At 45.0% G+C, this 22,952-nt stretch overlaps 1 long non-coding RNA gene across 1 annotated transcript; it reads right to left on the bottom strand.

Moving 5' to 3' along the window:
• Positions 1-1,257: 1,257 nt before the first annotated feature.
• Positions 1,258-22,434, bottom strand: LOC121916388. Its single transcript, XR_006100856.1, has 3 exons — positions 22,169-22,434; positions 3,486-3,544; positions 1,258-1,327 (listed from the first exon to the last, which is right to left on the bottom strand). It is a non-coding gene; the product is annotated as an uncharacterized LOC121916388 (long non-coding RNA).
• Positions 22,435-22,952: the final 518 nt, after the last annotated feature.

The raw sequence follows: 22,952 nt of genomic DNA, 5'->3' as shown, positions 1-22,952 counted from the left end.
TTATATGGAAGGAGGGCGTCCAGAAGATAGGTTGGACCCAAGCCATTTAGGGCCGGAAACTGATGGGCAGCCAGTGTTTTAAGATTGGTGTTTATATGGTCTCTTCTGGATGTACCAGCAGACCATCTGGCTGCCTGTTCTGAACTAACTGAAGTTTCCCGACCACACGAGGGTAGCCCCATGTAGAGTTCACACGCAGAAATCAAGTGTGAGGTTACCTGCGTATGTACTATGGTCTCAAGTCCCTGCTTCTCAGGAAAGGCACAGCTAGCATATCAGCGGACTGATAACAGGCACTCCTGACCGTCGCATTCACCTGATTTGTCATGTGAGTGAACAAATCTAGGAGCATCCCCCAGACTGCAAACACAGTCCTTTGAGGAGGTGTGACCCCTTCTAGGACTGAGGTGATACCTGGGTTCGGAGCCCATCCATAAGTACCACCATTTTGTCTGGATTCAGCTTCAATTTGTTTTCCTCATCACTCCATTACTGCTTAAGACAGTGATTGAGAGGTGAGACCATCTGAAGTCAAAGCTGAAGACGAGACAGCATGGAGAAATATATCTGGGTGTCATCGCATAACTGATAACACCCTGCCCCATGCCTCCGGATGATCTCTCCCACTGGCTTCATGATGTTGAAAAGCATCGGGGCACGGATGTGGCCTTGTGGGGATGCCACAATTAAGCTCCTTCCTTACCAAGCAACTGTCCCTGACACCATCCTCTGGAATCTGCTCAAGAGGAAGGAACGGAGCACTGAAGCGCAGTGCCTCCTATTCCTAACCTCTCAGGCGATTCAAGAGGATGTCATGATCTATAGTGTCAAATGCCGCTGAGAGGTCCAGTAGCACTAGCAGGGTCACACTACCCTTGTCGTGCCTAGATGAAGGTCATCAGCTCAGGCGACCATGGCAGTCCCACCCAAATCCCGTCCTAATCCTAGCTTGAATACAGGAGCAGTTAGTTTTCTGGGGGGGGGTTTAAAACCAGGGCTAGCCTAAAGAAGAAGAGCCCTCCTTCCAGTTCATCTGCCTTGGTCCAGGCCTCAGAGGGAGAGAATAACCACTGGCCTCATCCCCTTTCCCTCCACCATTCCCTTCTCCTTTTGTGTCGTGTCTTTTAGATTATAAGCCTGAGGGCAGGGAACCGTCTAATTAAAAATAATAATGTGTAAGCCGCTCTGGTAGCCTTTAGGGCTGATGGCCAGGATTAAATCCACAAACAAACAAACAAACAATATAAATATAAGGAACCTACCTCAAATGGATGTCTTGTTCTGATCACTAGTTGATGCTGAAGAGTTGGACCCATTTTCGACATTTCTGAGAAAAGATAAAATACAAAACAAATTGAAGTTACACAAGACAGGAATGCAAGACCAGCAATAGTCAACGGAATGGAAATCCACACAATCTTGGTTGTTCCTGTTTCTCTTCTTAAAACCTTACAGATGGCTATTCAGGGTCGTAACTTCTGTATGGTTTCAGTGTCTCCCAGCAGAATTTCATAGAATCCTAGGGCTGGAGGAGACCACAAAGGCCATCCAACCCAACTACTTTCTGAGATGCAAGATCCACAGCCACAAACAATTTAATCCTTCTTTGACTTTGTACATTTGTTTGTGTTGCAACCTAGAAGGAACTGGATTTCATTGGTAATTTTTACCACCTGCTGGACACAAGGCAGTCAACCCTGGGAAGGTGCAAAGTATTTTTTTTTTAATTTTGTGGCATTAAATTTAAGACAACAAGCAAAATAAAAGCACATGGCTAAAAGAAAACCTGACATAGGTGTGGTTACTCTAATGCAAAGAACCTTCAGTCTTGCATTATATAGTATCTGTCAGTCTGATCTGGGATTTTCTGTGTTGGTCACCTAGGTTCCAAAGTAGCAAAACCCAGTCGTACCCGATAGTCAGATCAACCTATGTATTCCCCTTAAATCTTCTTAATCTTTGGTCTAGGAGGGCTGCAGAGGAGAAGACTTTGGATGCTACATTTCCATGCGTTGGATACTATGCTTCACCACATAATTAGCAAACACACATCTTTGGGAGAAAAGGTTCCTGCCAACCTAGAGAATTCTAGTTTCAGAGTTTTTAAAAACACTGGGAAGCCAATTGGATCCACCCTGACACCTACTTGCAGTTGCAGACTGAGAAACACCCAACCCAAATTGGCACCTTCCAGATAGGCAGGACTACAACTCCCATCCTTGCCACTGGCAAGGATGGGGGTGACTAGAACTGGAATCCAGGGCTGGGCATCTGTGGAAAGGTATGGATTAACTCCTGGGGAGAACTTTGAGGACTACATATCCCTGCTGCACCTCATTTTTTAAAAATAAAGTTTTCCTAAATTTAGGGGGCATTTCCACCCTATTTTGGGGCATTTGCAGACCATTTTAGGCCAAAAAGAGGTCATTTTTTAAACAACAGGAAGTGACAGGAAGTCAAAAAAGGACTCTCCTAGACCAAAATTAGCCTGGCGGAAACATGAAAGCAGATGTAGGTGCCTCCTGCACCTTCTAAGGGCAAGTTGGGGGAGAAACGTGCAAGTTTGTACACGAAAGCCATTGTGGTGTAGTGGTTTTAGTGTTAGACTATGACTCTGGAGATCACAGTTCGAATCCCAGCTTGGCCATGTAAACCCACTGGGTGACCCTGGGCAGGTCACACTCTCTCAGCCTCAGAAGATGGCAATGGCAAACCCTCTGAACAAATCTTGCCAAGAAAAAACTCCACGATAGGTTTGCCTTAGGGTTGCCATAAGTCAGAAATGACTTGAAGGCACACGACGACAACAACGACAACGACAACAACAGGTCTCCAGACTTGATCAAAATCCTAGAGGTCATTTTAGGAATAAAATATTTTGAATATATTGCAAAACCCTTTTTTTGACCATGGGAGGTGTGTTATCAGATTATAGTTATCAGAATGGAAAACAGCAGGCTAACATCAATGAGGAAGTCACTATCACACTCTGCTGTTATAGTGCTATTATTCCACTTTAACTGCTATGCCTGCCTGCTGTGGAATTCTGGGGTTTGTAGTTCAGTGAGACCTAAGGGCTCTCTGTCTGGTAATTCTAAAAATCCCTTCCTATATAGCAAATCCCAGGATTCCATAGGAGGCAGCCATAGCAGTTAAAGTAGAATAATAGTGCTATAACAGTACAGGGTGATATTTTCCCATGAAAGCTTAGGCTACAACTTCTTTTCTTCAGTTAGTCTCAAAAGTACTACAAGATCCCTTTACACTTTATTATATTAGTCAGTTTATTTTGTTTTAATGTTAAAACCAAGGTTAGATACACACAAAAACAGAAAAAGGAAAAAACAAACCAATCTCCAATTACTACTTATATCTACAATCATGAATAAACACATCCTAATATGTACATGATACGCATACTGATGATAACCACAATAAAACCACAATTCCAACTTAGTTTTAAGATTAAGAGAAAGGTTTGTCACCTAGGCTCTTCTGGCAGCTCTTCAATGAAACCAGATTCGCACCTTGGGCAAATGTAATCCTGCAGAAGAGGAAAGCAAAAAATATGTTGTGAAAAATAATAATAATTAAATACAGTTGGCCCTCCACGTTTGTGGCTTTGACTTTTGCAGATTTGATTATTTATGGGTTTGATTCATATGTTCTCTCTAGGAATCTCTAGGTCCTCCAGTGCAATACTGCCAGAAGATGACCATAGAGTTATGTGGGAGAACCTAGACATTCCTTGAGAAAACGCTTCTCTAGGTCCTCCAGCATGATTCTATGGTCAATTTCTGGCACATGTTGGCCACAGAGTTGCACTGGAGGACCTGGAGATTCCTAGAGAGGCGTTCTTTTAGGTAGAAGAATAGTGTTCTTTCATTTGCAGCTTAGCTTTTCAACACTCAGTGAATGTGGAGGGACCACTGTAATATAGAACCACAAATGGAAAACCACAAATAGAAAGAGAAAGAGTTACAGCATATTATCTTATCATAATGTGCGTTTGGCGCAGTCAGGATTCTCATCCGTCTATGGACCCACACCTAGTTATTTATGGCTGCCCCAGTCCACCCATTTCTGTTTTGCTTTGGAGGCCGTTATTTTCTCTTTTCTTCCAGTTTGGAAACACAACCAACATGATCTCATGAAGTTCTGGCGAACAAGCAGGTCTGTCTCATAAGCCCAATAATGATATAAACCTGGAATTCCAAAATCTGAAATATTCCAAAATCCAAAATTGTCTCTGTGGGTGACTGAGATAGTGACACTTTTGCTTTTGGATGGTTTGATGTACACAGGGTGCCCAGATGTCCTAACCACAAAGGAGGACAAAGCACCACAAAATGGAGAATATTCAAGAAAAATGGCACACATTACAAAATAAAAGCTAAAAACACTAATATAAAAGTAAATGAATGCTTCTTGGTCATGCTCAAAATATAGAAGCTTTTGAAATTCCTCCTGGAGACAAGGTTGAAATGTAAGACATGTCTTGGAAAAGGAGAATGCTTGTTACCCTGAATAAACACAAATCCTGTGTCAGGCACAAACGTACTTTAAAATGTTGTACAAAATTACCTTCAGGTAATTTTTATAAGGTGTATATGAAACATAAATGACTTTTATGTTTAGACTTGGGTAACATCTCCAAGATCACTCACGTATATACATAATGAAAAACTCCAAAATCCAAAATACCTTGAGTCCCAAGAATTTTGGGATAAGGGAGATTCAGCCTGTACTATTTTCGCAACAAAAGGTGTATTTTACACAAAGCAGAGGTGGGCAACTGTAGAGATTGGGCCCCCAATTCCTGGACCCATAACCTGGCAGATGACTGTCTTGTCCCAAATCAGCTAACAATCATACAGTTCTAAAATTCTAGAGGATCATAGAATCCTAAAGTTGGAAGGTGCTGAAACCAACCTCCCCTTCAATGCAGGGGTGCCAGAAGGAGCATCCACAGATGCCCAGCATCTTTTGGAAGATGCCCAGATAAGGAGACCCCACCACTTCCCCAGGTCGTTGGCTCCACTGCCCAAATGTTCTGACCAAGAAGTTCCTTCTAGGGTTCAGTCAAAATCTAGCCACTTGTACTTAAAACCATTAAACTTGGTTCTCCTCTCTGGAGCAGCCCTTGAGATATTTAAAGAGGGCCATCCTGATGTCCCTCCACCTTCTCTTCCCCAGGATGAACAGCCCAACTCCTTCAACCTTTCCTCCACTGTTTTGTTCTCTATGCCTCTTATTATCTTTGTTCCCTTTCTCTGAACCCATTTCACCTTGATGCTTATACGAATGTCTTTAAGCAGAGGCTGGATGGCTATCTTCCAGGAGTGCTGTGGCTGTGTATTCATGCATGGCGGGGGGTGATGGACCCATTGGTCCTTGTGACCCCTTTCCAATTCTTCTACGATTCTAAAGGGTGACTATTTCTGTCTCACACCAAAGCAGGGAAATCACCAAACAACCATGTCAAAGGGAAGACACCACAATTCAAGAAGCATGTGGACAGGCTGGAGCATGTCCAGAGGAAGGCAACCAAAATGGTGAAAGGTCTGTAAAGCAGCAAGACCTCTGAGGAGTGACGTAGGGAACTAGGTGTGTTTACCTTGGATAAGAGAAGATTAAGGGGTGATATGCTAGCCATGTTTTGGAAGGGATTCATATCGAAGATGGAGCAAGCTTCATCTTCTGCTGCTTCAGAGAGCAATGGATTAAAGGAAAAAAGGTTCCACCTCAACTTCCTGATTCAACGTTAGGAAGAACTTCCTGATGGTAAGAGCTGTTTGACGTGGAACACAGTCCTTTGGAGAGTGGTGAAGTCTCCTTCTTTGGAGGCTGGATGGCCATCTATCGGGGTGCTGTGATTATGTCTTCCTGCATGGCAGAAAGGGTTAGTCTAGAACACTTTGGGGGCCTCTTCCAACTCTAAGATTCTATGATTATTGCCATATTATCTGAGCAGCTATGAATATTAACTATAATCTTAACTTCATCGTAGGGCACAGCAAGGAAGAAGTTCCAGGAGAGAAAAATGATCAATTTCTGGGAAAAGTGGATTCTGTCCAAGAGCTTCAAGAAAGAAAAAGCTAAGAGGGGAATTCAGCAAAGTGGACTTTGGGCTCAGGGCCATCTTGGCCAAGTGTTGAGGTGAAAAGAGGGCAGGTGGCGGAAAGACAGAAGCCGGTCACTGATGATCCAGCCAAGTCTGACCTCTGGACCTCTGGGAGTCATGTGAGGCTGCGCAGCTTGGGAAGAGAGCCACCCATCCCAGAGCAAGCGTTTCTGTCTGGCTTGTCAGGCCACGCAGGAGCTGATCTTGCTGAGTACGCCGACAGCCAATTTTATTACTGGGCCCTGAGGAAAAATCTCATGTGCAGGATGGCTTTTACAAATACATTTTACAAGTGAAAGAATCGAGGGTATATCAAGTCAAGGAAGAAAGTGCCAAGGCAAGGTTATGAAGGTTGAACATTATGCAAACAAAAATAATGGCCACAAGAGATTGACATCACATTAAAGTAAAGAATGCAGACACAGAAATAGTAGGCCCCTCGCTTTTGCAGATTTGATTATTCACAGTGTTGGATTAATTTGTTTTTTCTAGCAGTCTCTAGGGCCCTCCAGCATGACTCTGTGATCAACATCTGCTAGATGCTGACCATAGAGTTACATTGGAGGCCCTACAGATTCCTAGGAAGAATACTTCTCTAGGCATCTGTAGGTCCTCCAGTGCAATTCTATGCTCAACTTGGGCAGAAGCTGACCACAGAGGTGTGTCGCAGGTCCCAGAGATTCTTAGAAAGAATATCCCAGTGTGATTCTATGCTCAACTTCGAGCAGAAGCTGGCCACCGAGTTGCATTGGAGGACCTAGAGATGCCTAGAAAGAATACTTCTCTAGGCATCTGTAGGTCCTCCAGTGTAATTCTATGGTCAATTCGGGCAGAAGCTGAGCCACACAGTTGCATTGGAGACCTAGAGATGCCAGAGAAGAATACTTCTCTAGGCTCTGTAGGTCCTCCAGTGTAATTTATGGTCAACTTCGGCGAAAGCTGGCCACCAAGTTGCATTGGAGGACCTAGAGATGCCTAGAAAGAATACTTCTCTCAGGCATCTGTAGGTCCTCCAGTGTAATTCTATGGTCAACTTCGGGCGAAAGCTGGCCACCAAGTTGCATTGGAGACCTAGAGATGGAAAGAATACTTCTCTAGGCATCTGTAGGTTCTCCAGTGTAATTCTATGGTCAACTTCGGGCAGAATGGCCACCCAGTTGCATTGGAGACCTAGAGATGCCGAGAAAGAATACTTCTCTAGGCATCTGTAGGTCCTCCAGTTAATTCTATGGTCAACTTCGGGCCGAAGCTGGCCACAAGTTGCATTGGAGACCTAGAGATGCCGAGAAAGAATACTTCTCTAGGCATCTGTAGGTCCTCCAGTGTAAGTCTATGGTCAACTTCGGGCGAAGCTGGCACCAAGTTGCATTGGAGGACCGCAGATGCCTAGAAAGAACTTTCTGGTTGTAGGTCCTCCAGTGTAATTCTATGCGTACACTTGGGCAGAAGCTGGCCACCAAGTTGCATGGAGGACCTAGAGATGCCGAGAAGAATACTTCTCTAGGCTCTGTAGGTCCTTCCAGTGTAATTCTATGGTCAATTCGGGCAGAAGCTGGCCCCCAAGTTGCATTGGAGAAGAGTAGAGCTGCCGAGATACTTCTCTAGGCATCTGTAGGTCCTCCAGTGTAATTCTATGGTCAACTTCGGGCAGAAGCTCGCCACCAAGTTGCATTGGAGGACCTAGAGATGCCTAGAAAGAATACTGCTCTAGGCATCTGTAGGTCCTCCAGTGTAATTCTATGGTCAACTTTGGGCAGAAGCTGACCACCAAGTTGCATTGGAGGACCTAGAGATGCCTAGAAAGAATACTTCTCTAGGCATCTGTAGGTCCTCCAGTGTAATTCTATGGTCAACTTCGGGCAGAAGTGGGCCACCAAGTTGCATTGGAGATCGACCTAGAGGATTTGCCGAGGAAAGAATACTTTCTAGGATCTGTAGGTCCTCCAGTGTGTAATTCTATGGTCAACTTCGGGGAAGGCTGGCCACAAGTTGCATTGGAGACCTAGAGATGCCGGAAAGAATACTTCTCTAGGCATCTGTAGGTCCTCCAGTGTAATTCTATGGTCAACTTCGGGCAGAAGCTGGCCCAAGTTGCATTGGAGGACTAGAGATGCCTAGAAAGAATACTTCTTAGGCCTTGTAGGTCCTCCAGTGTAATTCTATGGTCAACTCGGTGCAGAAGCTGGCCACAAGTTGCATGGAAGTACCTGGAGATGCCGAGAAGAATACTTCTCTAGGCATCTGTAGGTCTCCAGTGTAATTCTATGGTCAATTCGGGCAGAGCTGGCCACCACAGTTGCATTGGAAGACTAGAGATGCCGAGAAAGGATACTTCTCTAGGCATCTGTAGGTCCTCCAGTGTAATCTATGGTCAACTTCGGGCAGAAGCTGGCCACCAAGTTGCATTGGAGGACTAGAGATGCCTAGAAAGAATACTTCTCTATGCATCTGTCGGTCCTCCAGTGTAATTCTATGGTCAACTTCGGGGCAGAAGCTGGCCCAAGTTGCATTGGAGGACTAGAGATGCCGAGAAGAATACTTCTCTAGGATTCTGTAGTCCTCCAGTGTAATTCTCATGGTCAACTTCGGGCAGAAGATGGCCACCAAGTTGTGCATTGGAGGAACTTTAGAGATGACTGAGAAAGAATACTTCTCTAGGGCATTGTAGTAGGTCCTCCAGTTATTTATGGCGGGCAGAAGCTGACCACCAAGTTGCATTGGAGGACCTAGAGATGCCTAGAAAGAATACTTCTCTAGGCATCTGTAGGTCCTCCAGTGTAATTCTATAGTCAACTTCGGGCAGAAGCTGGCCACCAAGTTGCATTGGAGGACCTACAGATGCCTAGAAAGAATACTTTGCTAGACATTTGTAGTCCTCCAGTGTGATTCTAGGGTCAGCTTCTGGCAGATGTTGACCACAGAGTTGTGCTGGATGACCTGGAGATTCCTAGAGAGGTGTTTGTTCAAGTAAAACAGAAAATAGTATTTGTGGATTTTCCACTTTCACAGGGTCCTATGCACTTAATCCCAGAGGATGTGGAGGACCTACTGTAATTTGAATTTTTTGAAGGGCTCCTCCCAGACGTTGGGGCTCCCTCTTTGCTCTGCTTCTGCTGGAAATTTAAAACATTCCTATGCCACCAGGCTTTTAGAAACTCACCAGGATAGGCTTTTCATGACACGTGGCATTGTTTTTCAGCTTTTCATACTGTCTTTCAAGGAATTTTACTGCTTTTAACTTTATACATTGTTTAAAGACAATTAAACAATTTATAAAGTTTAAAGCATTCAGCTCATTAAAAGATTGCAAAGCTTAGCTTCTCTATTTATTCTATTCATGAAGTTTTTGTGTCATTTTTAATCTGTTTTGTTGTGAAATACGTACGTTGTTAGTTGCCTTGAGTCTCATTACTGGGAGAAAGAAGGGGTATAAATTAATAGTACTAATTGTTTTACATGATCCTTTGACCAGCCCTGAGAGCGCAGTGTAATGGTTTGAGCACTGGACTGGGACACAGGGTTCGAATCCCAGCTTGGCCATGGAAACCCACTACATGACTTTGGGCAAAGCAATGGCAAACCCCCTCTAAAGAAATATGTCAAGAAAATCCTATGATAGGTTTGTCTTAGGGTTGCCATTAGTTGGAAACAACTGGAAGGCACACAACAACAACAACAACAACAACAACAACAAGAGTTACTAAAAGTAAAAGGAAGTAATAAAGAAAGAATTTCTCTGTCAATGTCACAATGGACAATTGAAACAGGTTACATTTTAAACATGTCTAAGAAATATATGAATTAGAAAGCAATTATGTTATAATAATAATAAATAATTTTTAAATTTCTATCCCACTTTTTGACAAGCAATCAAAGCGGCGTACAGCAAGTTAAAATAAAAGTTAAAATACAACCATATATATACAGTACCCCCCCTTAAAACAAGATTAAACAGTATAAGATTAAAATGTTGAACTCTACTCTCCTGAAATAAATCCAGCAATATCTTAATACATGCCTGGGAAGCAACTCTGAAGCACAAAGGCACTATATTTAATAGGTAATACTCATTACGGGCACATATACACTGTAGAAATAATGCAGTTTGATACCACTTTAAGCAGGGGTAGGCAACCTGCGACCCGCGGGCCGGATGCGGCCCGGCGAGGCCTTGGGACCGACCCCAGCCCAATTTTTTTCGCGTGTCCTCCATTTTTTATTTGAAAAGTGCCCTCCATTTGAAAATTTTGTCCTACATTTGTCCTGGTTTATTTATTTATTTAATTTTTTTTAACTTAAAAAATATTTAATTATTTATTTTTTGGCTTCGGCCCCCCAGTTGTCTGAGGGACAGCAACCCGGCCCCCGGCTCAAAAGGGTTGCCTACCCCTGATTTTAAGTATTGTAGCTCCATCCAATGGAAAACTGGGATTTGTAGCTTTACCAGGTCTTTAGACTTCTCCGCCAAAGAGTGCAAAATCTACAAATCCCATGATTCTGTCAGAATCATCGCAGTTCAAGTGGGTCAAACTGCATTATTTCTACAGTGTAGATGCACTCAGGGAAAGCAAAATATATCACAAAACTACAAACCCTGGTCTTCTGTAGGATGGAGCCATCGCAGTTAAAGTAGTATCAAACTGCAACATTTTTATAGTGCAGATGAACCCGGAGAAAGCTGAATATTTCACAAAACTGCAAATCCCAGGGTTCTGCAGGACGGAGCCGTGGCAGCTAAAGTAGTGTCAAATTGCATTATTTCTACAGTGTAGATGCATCCGGAGAAAGGTAAATATTTTTATTTATTTATTATTTATTTCAAGGATTATATCCCACATTTTCCACAATGATATTCAAGGATGGAGTCACCATAAATCATCACTAACTTGAATATTTGACAAAACTACAAATCCCAGGCTTTTGTAGGATGGAGCCGTGACAGTTAAAGCGGCGTCAAACTCCATTACTTCTACAGTGCAGACTTTATACTTTGGAAAAACGGTTACTGAGTTTGAAAACATCTCTAATAATCCCCCCTCTTTAAAAAAAAGGAACTTCTCAAGCTCTGTCCCTTGATGAAAAGAACAAGAGGCATCCTCTGAGGGAGGAATGCTGTTCAAGCCACAGCAGGGTGACAATCTGTGGGTGCGTTTCGGCCCCCACCCAAAATGTCCGCCTTGTTGCCTCCATCAGGTCTTCCCAGTTTGACAGCTGGAAGGGTTTCCCAGACATGTTGGGACGACAAGAAAGGAACTCCACCTTGCCCAATCCAAAACACAAGACATCCCTTGAGTAATCCATTCAAAGTATTCCTTAGGTGCCATATGAGTGCAAAAGAGGCAGCGTGGTGCAGTAGTTTGAGTTTTGGACTAGGATTCTGGGAGACCATGGTTCGAATCATCTCTGTTTGGCCACGGAAAGCGGTGGCTGACCTTGGGCAAGCCCCACTCTCTCAGCCTCAGAGTGACGGCGATGACAGCAAACCTCTATCAGGGAATTTTCTCAAGCAAACTCCAGGATCAGGTCACCGTAAACCAGACCAACATTAAAGCCCATGAAATAACAACCTTGACAGCTATGAAAATTGATTTTCCATTTTCCTAATGGGAAGCCCCCCTCTTAAACAAAGGAGGCAGCCAGAGTGATGTCAGGGTTTGAGTGCTGGACTCTGACCCTGGGAGATCAGGGTTCGAATCCCCACTCTGTCCCTGAACCTTACTGGGCGATCTTAGGCAAGTACCACTCTCTCAACCTCAGAGGAAGGCAATGGTGTTAACCTTCCTCTCAAGAATTCGTGCCGAGAAAACCCCACGTAGGTCTCCCCAACATGAAGGCATACAACGACAACCACAAGAAACCATTTGAAAGTGCAATCACCCCAAAGAGCAGCTTACCTGGCACTTAGAAAACTCAATTTTCTGGACTACAATCATCATTATCATCCCACTTTTCCTCCAAAATTCAGACTCAACACAGCTACAATTCCTAGAATCCTTCATCCAGTTGAGATCTTGGGAACAGCAGTCCAAGAAAGGAAACTCTCTAAATCCTAGAGGTCACCTTAGATAAGAATACATTATCTCAGTATGACCAATTTATAGTCTATCAACACAAAGCTCAGTAGTAATATAACACAAAATGGTGGGGGGACCAAATCTGACAAAGCTAAACAAAAGTTGCAGGAAAAATGCCATGTTTATAGTCAAATGCTTCCATTAAAAACCAGGAGACACAAGAACTAATAGATTAGAAAGCTGGGCCAAAACTAACAAAATGAATTTCAACAGGGAGAAATGTAAGGTACTGCACTTAGGCAGGGAAAAAAATTAAATGCATAGATATAGGATGGGGGACAGCTGACTTATCAAGACGTCATGTGAAAGGGATCTAGGAGTCCTAGTAGACCACAAGCTGAACATGACTCAATGGTGTGATGCGGCAGCTAAAAAGACCAATGTAGTTCTAGGCTGCATCAATAGAAGTATAGTTTCTACATTGAGGGAAGTAATAGTGCCACTTTGGTCAGGCTTCACCTGTAATACTTTGTCCAGTACTGGTCACCACAATGAAAAAAAGATATTGAGAAACTGGAGCATGTCCAGAGGAGGGTGACCAAAACAGAGAAAGGTCTGGAAATCATCAAGTCTTGCAAGGAGAGACTTAGGGAGCTGGGTATGTTTAGCCTGGACAAGAGATGGTTAAGAGGTGATATGAATAGCCCTGTTTAAGTATTTGAAGGGGTGTCATATTGAGGAGGGAGCAAGCTTGTTTTCTGCTGCTCCAGAAATTAGGACCCAAGCAATGGATGCAAGCTCCAGGAAAGCAGATTCCACCTCAACGTTAGGAAGAACTTCCTGACAGTAAGAGCTGCTGAACAGTGGAAGATGGCCCCTTGGAGGGTGCTGGAGTCTCCTTCCTTGGATGTTTTTAAGCAGTCTGGATGGCCATCTGCCATTTGTGTATTCCTGCATAGCAGGAGGTTGGTCTGGATGGCCCTTGGGGATCTCTTCCAACTCTAGGTTTCTATGAGTCTACCTTTGCTGTCTGCTTCCTCTACAAAGACTTTCGTTCATTTCTTGCCTTAAATACTGTAATCTTCTTTTGACTAGTCTTCTATAACCACATCTTAGCCCCCTAGTTTCCATTCATCATTCAGCTGCTAAGATGACCTTTCTGGACCATAGTTTTGACATTACTCCACTTCTGACTTGACTTCATTGGTTGCCGATTCCTCTTAGCATCCAATGCAAGCCTCTTATTTTAACAAAGCCCTGAACAACCTAGCTCCCCCCATCCTTTTGAAATACCAGCCTGCTTCAGGATCTGTATTCTAGAAACCCCAGGCCAAAGCATTCCTCTTCCTTGGCTCAGCTGCATCTTTTTTTCACTTGCTGCTCCTGGAACTGCGTCCCGAACAGTTGCAGACCTATCCTTGTCACATTGGTTTCTATACCCTAAGGGAAAACATCCTTGTTTTCCAATGCTTTTTTGCCATTTTAATTTGTTTTATCACCCTGTTTATTTTGATTATACGTATTTGTCAGTTTTTTTGGGGGGGATGCTTTGTTTTTACAATTATATCGTATAGCTTTATATTTGCATTACTCCTTCCTTCTTCTATATGTGTGTATTTTAGATTGGGTTCCTTGGTCAGGGCTGGCTGCTTTGTTGTTGCTGTGTGACTTGCCAAGTACATTGATGGTGCTATATAAATGAACAACAGCAACAACCACAGCTCTACTTTTCCTAAACCAGTCTCCCACTGCCAGAAACCGCCATCCCGGTGGCTGTCAATTTTCAGTCCCTGCCTTTAACTGTCCTCCCACTTGCATCATCTCCATATACAGCCAAATCCCATCAACACATCTGGACTACTCACATCTGGACAACTCAACTCAGGTGAAATGATCTCCCCAGTGAGATGAGGTGTCTTCTCGACAAGGACTCCTTCAATCCTCAACTTTTAACTCACGTTAAAAGTGGAACCCTTCACACACAGTGGCAACCTATTGCTGAAAGCATTACAAACAAGAATCACAGTCTCCTAATACTGAAAGGGACCCCAAAGGCCGTGGAGTCCAACCATCCCACCCCAATGGAAAAGTTCCCGCTAAAGCATCCCCAGCAGCTGTTCAAGCTCTTTTTGAAGACTTACAGCAGTGATTCCCAACCTGTGGGTCGGGACCCCTTTGTGGGTCGAATGACTCTTTCACAGGGGTCGCTTAAGTCCATTGGAAAACACATATTTGCATGTAGCAATGAAAATAATTTTATGGTTGGGGGTTACCACAACATGAGGAACTGTATTAAAGGGTCACGGCATTAGGAAGGTAGGGAACCACTGACTTACAGGGATAAAGACCACATCAGCTCCAGAGACTAGGACCCAGAGCAATGGATGCAAGCTACAGCAAAAGATGCTCCACCTCAATGTTAGAAAGAACTTCATGATGGTAAGACCTGTTTGACAGTGGAACACACTCCCATAGAGGGAGGTGGAGTCTTCTTCTTTGGATGTTTTTAAACAGAGGCTGCATGGCCATCTATTGGGGGTGCTTTGACTGTGAGTTCCTGCATGGCAGAGCGTTGGACTGGATGGCCCTTGGGGTTCCCTCCAACTCTATGATTCTACGCCTGGTAAAAGGAGAGCCTTCCACCTCCTGGAGCTGATGATTCTCCCGCAAAGGGCTCTTGCCTGTAAATGAGGAACAACATAAAAAGATATAAAGGCCTCTTTAGCCCAATTCTCTGTTTGCACTGTGGTTGGTCAGTTACCAAGCCTACCAGGAGAACATGAATGTGACTTATGTTCATTGCTGGTTTTGGAAGCAAAGAAAAACTGTCTGCGGCCTAAAGGCTAGCCACTGCCAGTGAACAGAGCCTCTGGTTCAAGAAGAGTTTGCTTCATGGATGCCACGATGGAATTTTGCAGCTGTGCGAATCCACAAAAGCTGGGGGCAGTGGTGTCCTTGAAGACGAAAGATGGGACACCAGACTGGAAGACAGAATGGCTGTGTTTACAGATAGACTAACAATGAAGGATGGCTGAAGATAAGGCAATGCCTGCAACAGAAATCCCTCCCTTAGAATATACTTCAAAATGGGAGTTTCTCTCTTACCAACTCTATAACTGAAATAATGCAGATCATAACAGTAAAGAAATGGTGTTTTTTTTAAAAATCGTATTAGTAGACTTATAAGCTTACACAGTCGTTCCTCCACATTTGCTGCTTTGACTTTTGCAGATCTGGTTACTCACGGGTTTCATTACTACGTCCTCTCTAGGAATCGCTCAGTCCTCCAGTCTGACTCTTCTGGAATTTGACCACAGAGTCATGCTGGAGCTTCCCAGAGAGAACACTTCTCTAGGCAATGGTAGGTCCTCCAGCACAATACTATAGTCAAATCCACACAGATGTTAACCATAGAGTTGTGCCAGGGATTCCTAGAAGAGAGATCTCTCGAATTGAAAAAACAAGTGGCTTCTTATTTGTGGGTTTTTCACTTTGATGGGGGTCCTGAGTCCTTAACCTCAGTGAATGTGGAGGGCCCACTATATTTTATGGTTTTCCGATTCTCTTAAACTTTATCTTTCTAATGACTTTACAATAGAGTGATAACCACATTATGGTCGCCTCTCCTAATGCGGATCTCAGATCCACGTCCTCGAATATCTGTGGAGGGATGGTGTGCGCGCCTGGGGCGCACATGGAGGCACACCCCATTCAAGCCCATGAGGCTTGAATATGCGCAAGCTTCCGTTTTTTCAGGGGAGAGATCCGAAATGGATCCCCGAGCAATTGGAGGGCCAACTGTATTTTATTCTTCACTTATGACTTATTGTAGAGTGAGAATAAGGTTTTGGCTATTAAATTAATTTTATTTTCCACAGAATCACCAAGCTGGGAGAGACCTCAAAGTCTATCAACAGTTGCACTGCTGTAGCCCACATTTTACCAGCTTGCTTGCCACAACATCGTGGGAGACTTTGTCGAAGGCCTTCCTGAAATCAATATATGCTACATCCACAGCCTTACTTTTAATTAATGAAGTTAATTGTATTTTTTTTCTTTTAAACTAGTTTGAGCCAAAGAGGCAGGTCTCCGATAAGCTGGTTACACTTTCATTCTCTACACTGTTAAAAGCGAAAGAGTCCAAAGTCTTGGTTTCAATTCAGAGTTGGGTGGCACATATTTGGCATTCCGGCTGGACGCTCAGGAGAATTTTGGATAATGGGATTTATTGTAACAGAAATTACCCATCTGGGACTGCTGGAGGTGAACAGTTCTCTGGCAAATCCAACGGGTATAAAACTCTCCAAAATGCTGAAGTGGGTAGAATTCCTTTGCTCAGTTCAACTCAACTGAGCTTGCTGCCAAGAAAGTACAGTACCAGGCAAGTTATATAGCCATCCTTATTAAAAAAAGATAGGAGAAAGAAGTGGGATGGATCTAAGGCAGGACTGCAAGTCCTGACTTGAGCAAGTATTTTAAAAAACTGACCCAGGATTCAACAAGTGAGCCCAAGTTCAACAGGTGCCTATGGTTCAGATCCTGCCAATGCATTCATATCCAGTCTTATAAGAGGATCATAATGTTGGAAGGGACCCCAAGGGTCACTCAGTCCAACCCACTTCTGCACAATCCATGCCGCTCTGTGACAGACAGCCATCCAGATTCTGTTTAAATCCCACCAAAGAAGGAAATCCCGCCACACTTGGAGGGAGCATCTTCCACTGTCGAACAGCTCTTACCCTCAAGACATTCTTCCTAATGTTTAGGAATCTCTTTTCCTGTAGTCTGCATCCATTGCTCCATGTCCTAATCTCTGGAGCAGCAGAAAACAAGCTCGCTCCATCCTCAACATGACGTCCCTTCAAAGATGGTGATAAAAACAATAAACATGTTACCAAAGATGCTCTTTTTGTTCCAAAGTATTCCAGTTTGGGCAAATGATATTCCATCCAAGCAGCAGAAGAAGGATTTATCAGCTTTTCTCTAGTAGGGCAAGAAACCAAGAATAAGGTTTAAATGATGTACTTCCAAGATACAAGGCCTGCCCAATTTGAAGTTAAAAGACTGGATTTGACTGAGAAATTAAGATTATTGCAATTAGGTTTTGATCGCAGATTTAGTTGCCATGAATATTACGTCATGATAAAGTCAAAGCTGCCAAAGATTTTGACAATATTTATGTGGGAAGACCCCTACTGAGAATTTGGAGCAAGGATAAAATGAGATTCTATTCTAAATTAACCATATAGATTTCACCACAAGAAGCTTTTCTAAAGAAAGCAAACTTATGAGAAGGATATGGTTGACATGTAAAAAGTTACTTATATTAGAAAATGAGCAACGCAGGATAAGAACTGTAGGCGGAAGGTTGTCTGCGTCGCTTCCCTGTTTTGCTTTCGTTTCTATAAACAATTAACTGATAGATTTAAGACTGATAAAAACATATGCGGTTTGGAATAAAGGGGAATTAGAGTTTGAAATCCTACTCTGTTCCATACCTAACCAAGGCGATGAGAACTGCAGCTCGGTCTCCTCTGGGTTTTTGTTTTGCCACCCCTATTTCCATCAGCTCCACCAGGAATAAACTGATCTGTACCGAATCCTAATGTTGGAAGAGACCCCAAGAGGACATACAGTCCAACCCCATTCAGCCATGCAAAAAATATAGAATCCTAGAAATGGAAGAGACCCCAAAAGGACATCCAGACCAACCCCATAGAGCCCTACAGGAATACATAGAACCCTAGAGATGGAAGAGACCCCAAGGGGACCTCTACTCCAACCCAATTCAACCATGCAGGAATACACTGCATCCTAGAGATGGGAGACCCCAAGGGGACATCCACTCCAACCCCATTGAGCCCTACATGACTACAGTACATAGAATCCTAGAGATGGAAGAGACCCCCAAGGGACATCTAGTCCACAGAGCCCTGCCAAAATACACAGAATCCTAGAGATGGAAGAGACCCCAAGGGGACATCCAATCCAACCCCATAGAGCCAATCCCAACCTTGATTCCCAACAATACCCCAGGGATAATAGGACCTGCAGCCCAAGCTCTTCCATCAAGCAGTATCAGCTACATGCAGGGATGTGACCAATGGGAGCTGTAGTCCACTCATGGCCAGAACTCCAGCTAGGGCATGGGGGAGCCCTCCAGCTTCTTTTTGGAGATGTCCAGGGAAAGAGATCACCTCTTGAGGGAATCACTTCTGCTGCTAAACTGCTCTCATCCTCATCCTTCTGGTGCTGAATTTCAAATTCCTGTAACTTAAAGCCATTAGACCTCTGGGGCAGCAGAGAACAAACCTTCCTCCTTTTCTATGCGACAACCCTTATTTAAAGACTCCTCTCTGTCTTCCCTTCTCTAAGCTGAACATGCCCAGATCCCTCAACTTCCCTTCATAGGTTTTGTTCCCTATCCCTCATTATTGGTCACATTTTACATACATACATACAGGCTTGGAAACCGTGGTTCTATCAACCCAGGCGAAAAGGTTATTTGCCTTTTTCGCTGCAGCATCACACTACTGGCTCATGTCCATCTTACAAACCACACGAACCCCACAGTTCTTTTCACATCTACTACTGCCAAGCCAAGTATCCGCTATCTGTCTTCTCTTCACCCAAATGAACATTCCCAACTCCAACTTTTCCTCCTAGGTTTTGTTCTCCATCCCTCTTACCATCCTTGTTTTCTTCTCCAACTTGTCTCCATCTTTCTTAAAATGAGGTGCCCAGAGCCAAACTCAGGGCCTGAACAGACAGGACAAAATAAAGCTGTTTCGGGTCACTTTGGAAGTATGCTATTTAAATAATGCATGCATCCTAAGAAGCCGGAAGCTGTGCCAAAACCATGCTCCAGTCTTAAGGACTGGAGCGCTGCTGTGGTGCAGCTTCTGGCCTCTTAAGATGCATGTGTCATTTAAACAGCATACCTCCAAAGTGACTCAAAGCAGCTTTATTTTGGCCTGTCTGTTTGGGTCCACAGAACTATGGTCCAAAACACGCTGCAGAAATAATCCAGTTTGAGGCTGCTTTAACTGTCCTGGCTCAGTGCTAGGGCATCCTGGAAGTTGCAGTTTATTGTGGCACCAGAGCTCTCTGACAGAAAGGCTACGTGTTTCACCAAACTACAGTTCCCAGAATTCCCTTGGATCTATGCCTTCCCTTGCCTTGGAAACCACGGTTCTATTAGCACAGGCTGAAGGAGTGTTTGCCTTCATTGCCACAGCATCACGCCACTGGCTCCATTCACCACCTTTTCCCTTTGCTATCTGTTATTTTAATTTATCAGGACGTAAAAAAAGAAGAAGATAAAACACAAGAATGCCAACCAATGATACAATGATACTCATCTCTAGATCTCCTCATTACATTATTAGTAACATAATATATATATATTACCCTGTTTCCAAACAAACATTCCTTCCAAAATGGATGCCCTATTCTATCATTTCCAGTTCTCCCAGGTCCCTTTGAATTCTTCTCCTATTTTCCAATGCGTTTGGCTACTCCTCCCAGCTCTGTATCACCCACAAACTTGATAAGGATTCCCTCTAACCCAGCTTCTCCAGATGTTTTATACTTCAACTCCCAGAAGCCCCCAGTCCATTTGGTCGACAATCAGGAATTCTGGGAGCTGAAGTCCAAAACATCTGGAAGACCAACGTTTGGGAAACACTGCTCTAACCCAGGGGTAGGCAACCTTTTTGAGCCGGGAGCCGGGTTGCTGTCCTCAGACAACCGGGGGGGCTGAACTCAAAATGGCGCCCAGAGTGGCGCGGAAGCTGCGGTGGGGGCGGCAATCGGCAGCAGGACCGGGCTGGGGCCAGTCCCAAGGCCTCGCCAGGCTGGATACGGCCCGCGGGCCGTAGGTTGCCGACCCCTGCTCTAACCCATCATCTAAAGTCTAGATTCTAGACTGTAGGAATAATGCTGTTTGACGCCACTTTAACTGCCGTGGCTCCAATCTACAGAATCATGGGACCTGTAGTTCTGCGAAATAGCTTTCACTGGCTGTATTTACACTGTAGAAATAATGAAGTCCGAGGACACTTTAATTGTCATGGCTCCAACCAACAGAATCCTGGGATTTGTAGTTCTGGGAAATCTTTAGCTTCCTCTGGGTGCATCTACACTGTAGAAATAATGCAGTTTGACACCACTTTAAATACCATGGCTCCATCAATTCTGAAGAATCCTGGGATCTGTAGTTTTGTGAAATCTTTAGCTTCCTCTGGGTGCATCTACACTGTTGAAATAATGCAGTTTCACACTTTAATTGCTGTGGCTCCATCCTACAGAATCCTGGGATTTGTAGTTTGGCGAGGCACCAGCTTTCTTTGGTAGAGAAGAAAGACATTGTAAAACTACCAATCCCAGGATTCCCTAGGAAGGAGCTACAGCACTTAAAACCAGTGTCAAACTGCAATATTTCTACAGTGTAGATGCACCTGACGCCATTATTACTGTTACTCCTATCAGCTACAGCCTTCCCTCCTCCTGGGGTTTGTTGCTGTCACCCCTTTCTTCTGCCAGGGATAATGGGACCTGTAGTCCTAGCTCCTAGCCCTCCCATCAAATGTTTGTCACTGTCACTGACAGTCATGCCACGTTCATCAATGATGGGAACTAGAGTCCTGCTCTGTCCCCGTCAGCTCTACAATCCCAGGGATAATAGGCCCCGCAGTCTAAGAGGTATCAGATTTCACAACGAGGATATGACTGATGGAAACTGGAGTCTATCACTGCCATCTGGTTTTCTCATCTTTAAGCCTCCAGATGTTTTGGACTTCATTCCCAGAAGTCCCTGTCAGTATGGTCATTGTTCAGGAATTCTGGGAGTTGAAGTCTCAAAAATCTAGAGGACCAAAGGTTGAAAACCACTGACTTTCAGCCTTACAAACCAAGGATAATGGGCCCTGCAGTCCACACTCTTCACCAGAGGTATCAGCTACATGAAGGAAGGTGTCTGATGGGAGAAGCAGTCCCACTCCTCCTGGGGTTGGTCCCTTGCCACCCCTACTGCCACCAGGAATGATGGGATCTGTAGTCCCAGTTCGTCAGCCAGAGGTTTGTTACCACATGCCTCTTACCACCTTCATGCAGGGATGTGCCTGAAGTGCCCGATAGGAACTGTAGTCCCACCTCCCCCTGGGGCTTGCCACTCCCACACTTACTTCCCACCAGGGATGATGGGACCTGCAGTCCCATAATGGGTTCGTTACTGTTCGCCGCGCCAAGTTTCACGGCAAGGATTGTGGAAGTGAAAGGAGCGATGGGAGCTGTAGTCCCATCTCTCCTTGGGGTGTGTCCCTCCCACCCACCAGGGATAATGGGACCTATAGTCTTACAAGGAGATTAGTGCTGGTCAAAGACCAGCTTCAAGGCTGGGCGTGAAAGGACAGATGGGAACTGTAGTCCCACCTTCCCCTGGGGCTTGTCCCTGCCATGCTTACTCCCACCAGGGATAATGGGACTTGAAGTCCCACAGAGGGGTGGCTATTGCTCCTCACGTCCAGCTTCATGGCAAGGATGGAGGACCTGAAAGGAGACATAGGGGCCGTAGTCCCATCTCCCTTTGGAGCTTGCTCCTCCCACACTCACTCTCGCCAGGGATGATGGGACCTACAGTCCCATAGTGGGTTTGTTACTGGTCCTCACTCCTAGCTTCATGGCAAAGTGAAAAGAGCGATGGGAGCTGCAGTCCCACCTCCCCTTTTGTAAGTGCGGGAGACACTCACTCCCACCAGGGATGATGGGACCTGCAGTCCCAGCTCTCCTCTCATAGCGGTCCCTATTGTTGGAGGCAAGGAGGGAGGAGCAGCGGGGAGGCTGGGGTCCCTCTCCCTCCTGAGCCATGTCGCTCCTGAGCCATGTCTCCCTTTCCGGGGATGATGGGAGCTGCAGTCCTAGGAGACGAAGGAAAGGCCCCTCAGAGGGGAAGGGCAGCCTATCCGCCATGGCGGCGAGCGGCGCGGGACGGGGACGGGGACGGGGGACGGGGGCAGGAGGCCAGACTCACCGGCAACCTCGGGGCGATCTCGGCCGAGCAGCAGTGGCAAAAGTAGCGTCCTGGCTGCGGGGAGGCCTCCGCCATCTTAGCTCTTCCTCCTCCTCCTCCTCCTTCTTCGGCCCCTCCCCTCAAGGGGAGCCGGAGCGCCGCACGCTGCTGCGTCACCTTTGCGTCACCACGCAGCACGCACTACGGTGGCCCAATAGGCCGAGAGAGTTTGTTGACCTTTCTGGACTGCAGTACCCACAATCCTCCCAGCTAAGGAACTAACAACCAGGCCGTTGCGAGGATTCTGGGAGTTGTAGTCCGAAACCGCGCAAGGCAGGGACTGTTTCCAGGCTCTGAGGGAAAAAGAAGGCCGAGGGAAGAGAACGAGGAGGAGGCGTGGCCTAAAGATTCTTCCCAGCGGGAGGAGGGCGGGGCTTACGGGAGGAGGGCGGGGCTTCCGGGAGGGTGGTCACAAAGCTCACGCCTCAGGCGCGTCCTAGACAGGTCACTTCCGGTATGGCACCGGAAGTGACAGACACAGGCTTTATACACGACGACCCTGCAGTGTAGACCGATCTGGAAAAAAATCTTTTTTCAGAAATGTATTTTTAACTACAAATCAGCACACGTGATGTTGCCTGATAAGGGATTATGGTCTTTGTAGTCCAAATCTCCCCCAACTCCATTAAAAATTAAATTGAGACTCTTGGCGTGTTTTGTTTAAAGGGAAACAACCATTCTGGAGAAATGATCCACTTTGACACCGCTTTAGCTGCCCTGGCTCCATGTGCTATGGAATTCTGGG

Source organism: Sceloporus undulatus, chromosome 10 (assembly GCF_019175285.1).
Source record: "Sceloporus undulatus isolate JIND9_A2432 ecotype Alabama chromosome 10, SceUnd_v1.1, whole genome shotgun sequence".
Lineage (NCBI taxonomy): Eukaryota > Metazoa > Chordata > Lepidosauria > Squamata > Phrynosomatidae > Sceloporus > Sceloporus undulatus.
Note: the sequence above shows the minus strand (reverse complement) of the source record. Positions and strands in the feature narration are given on the sequence as shown.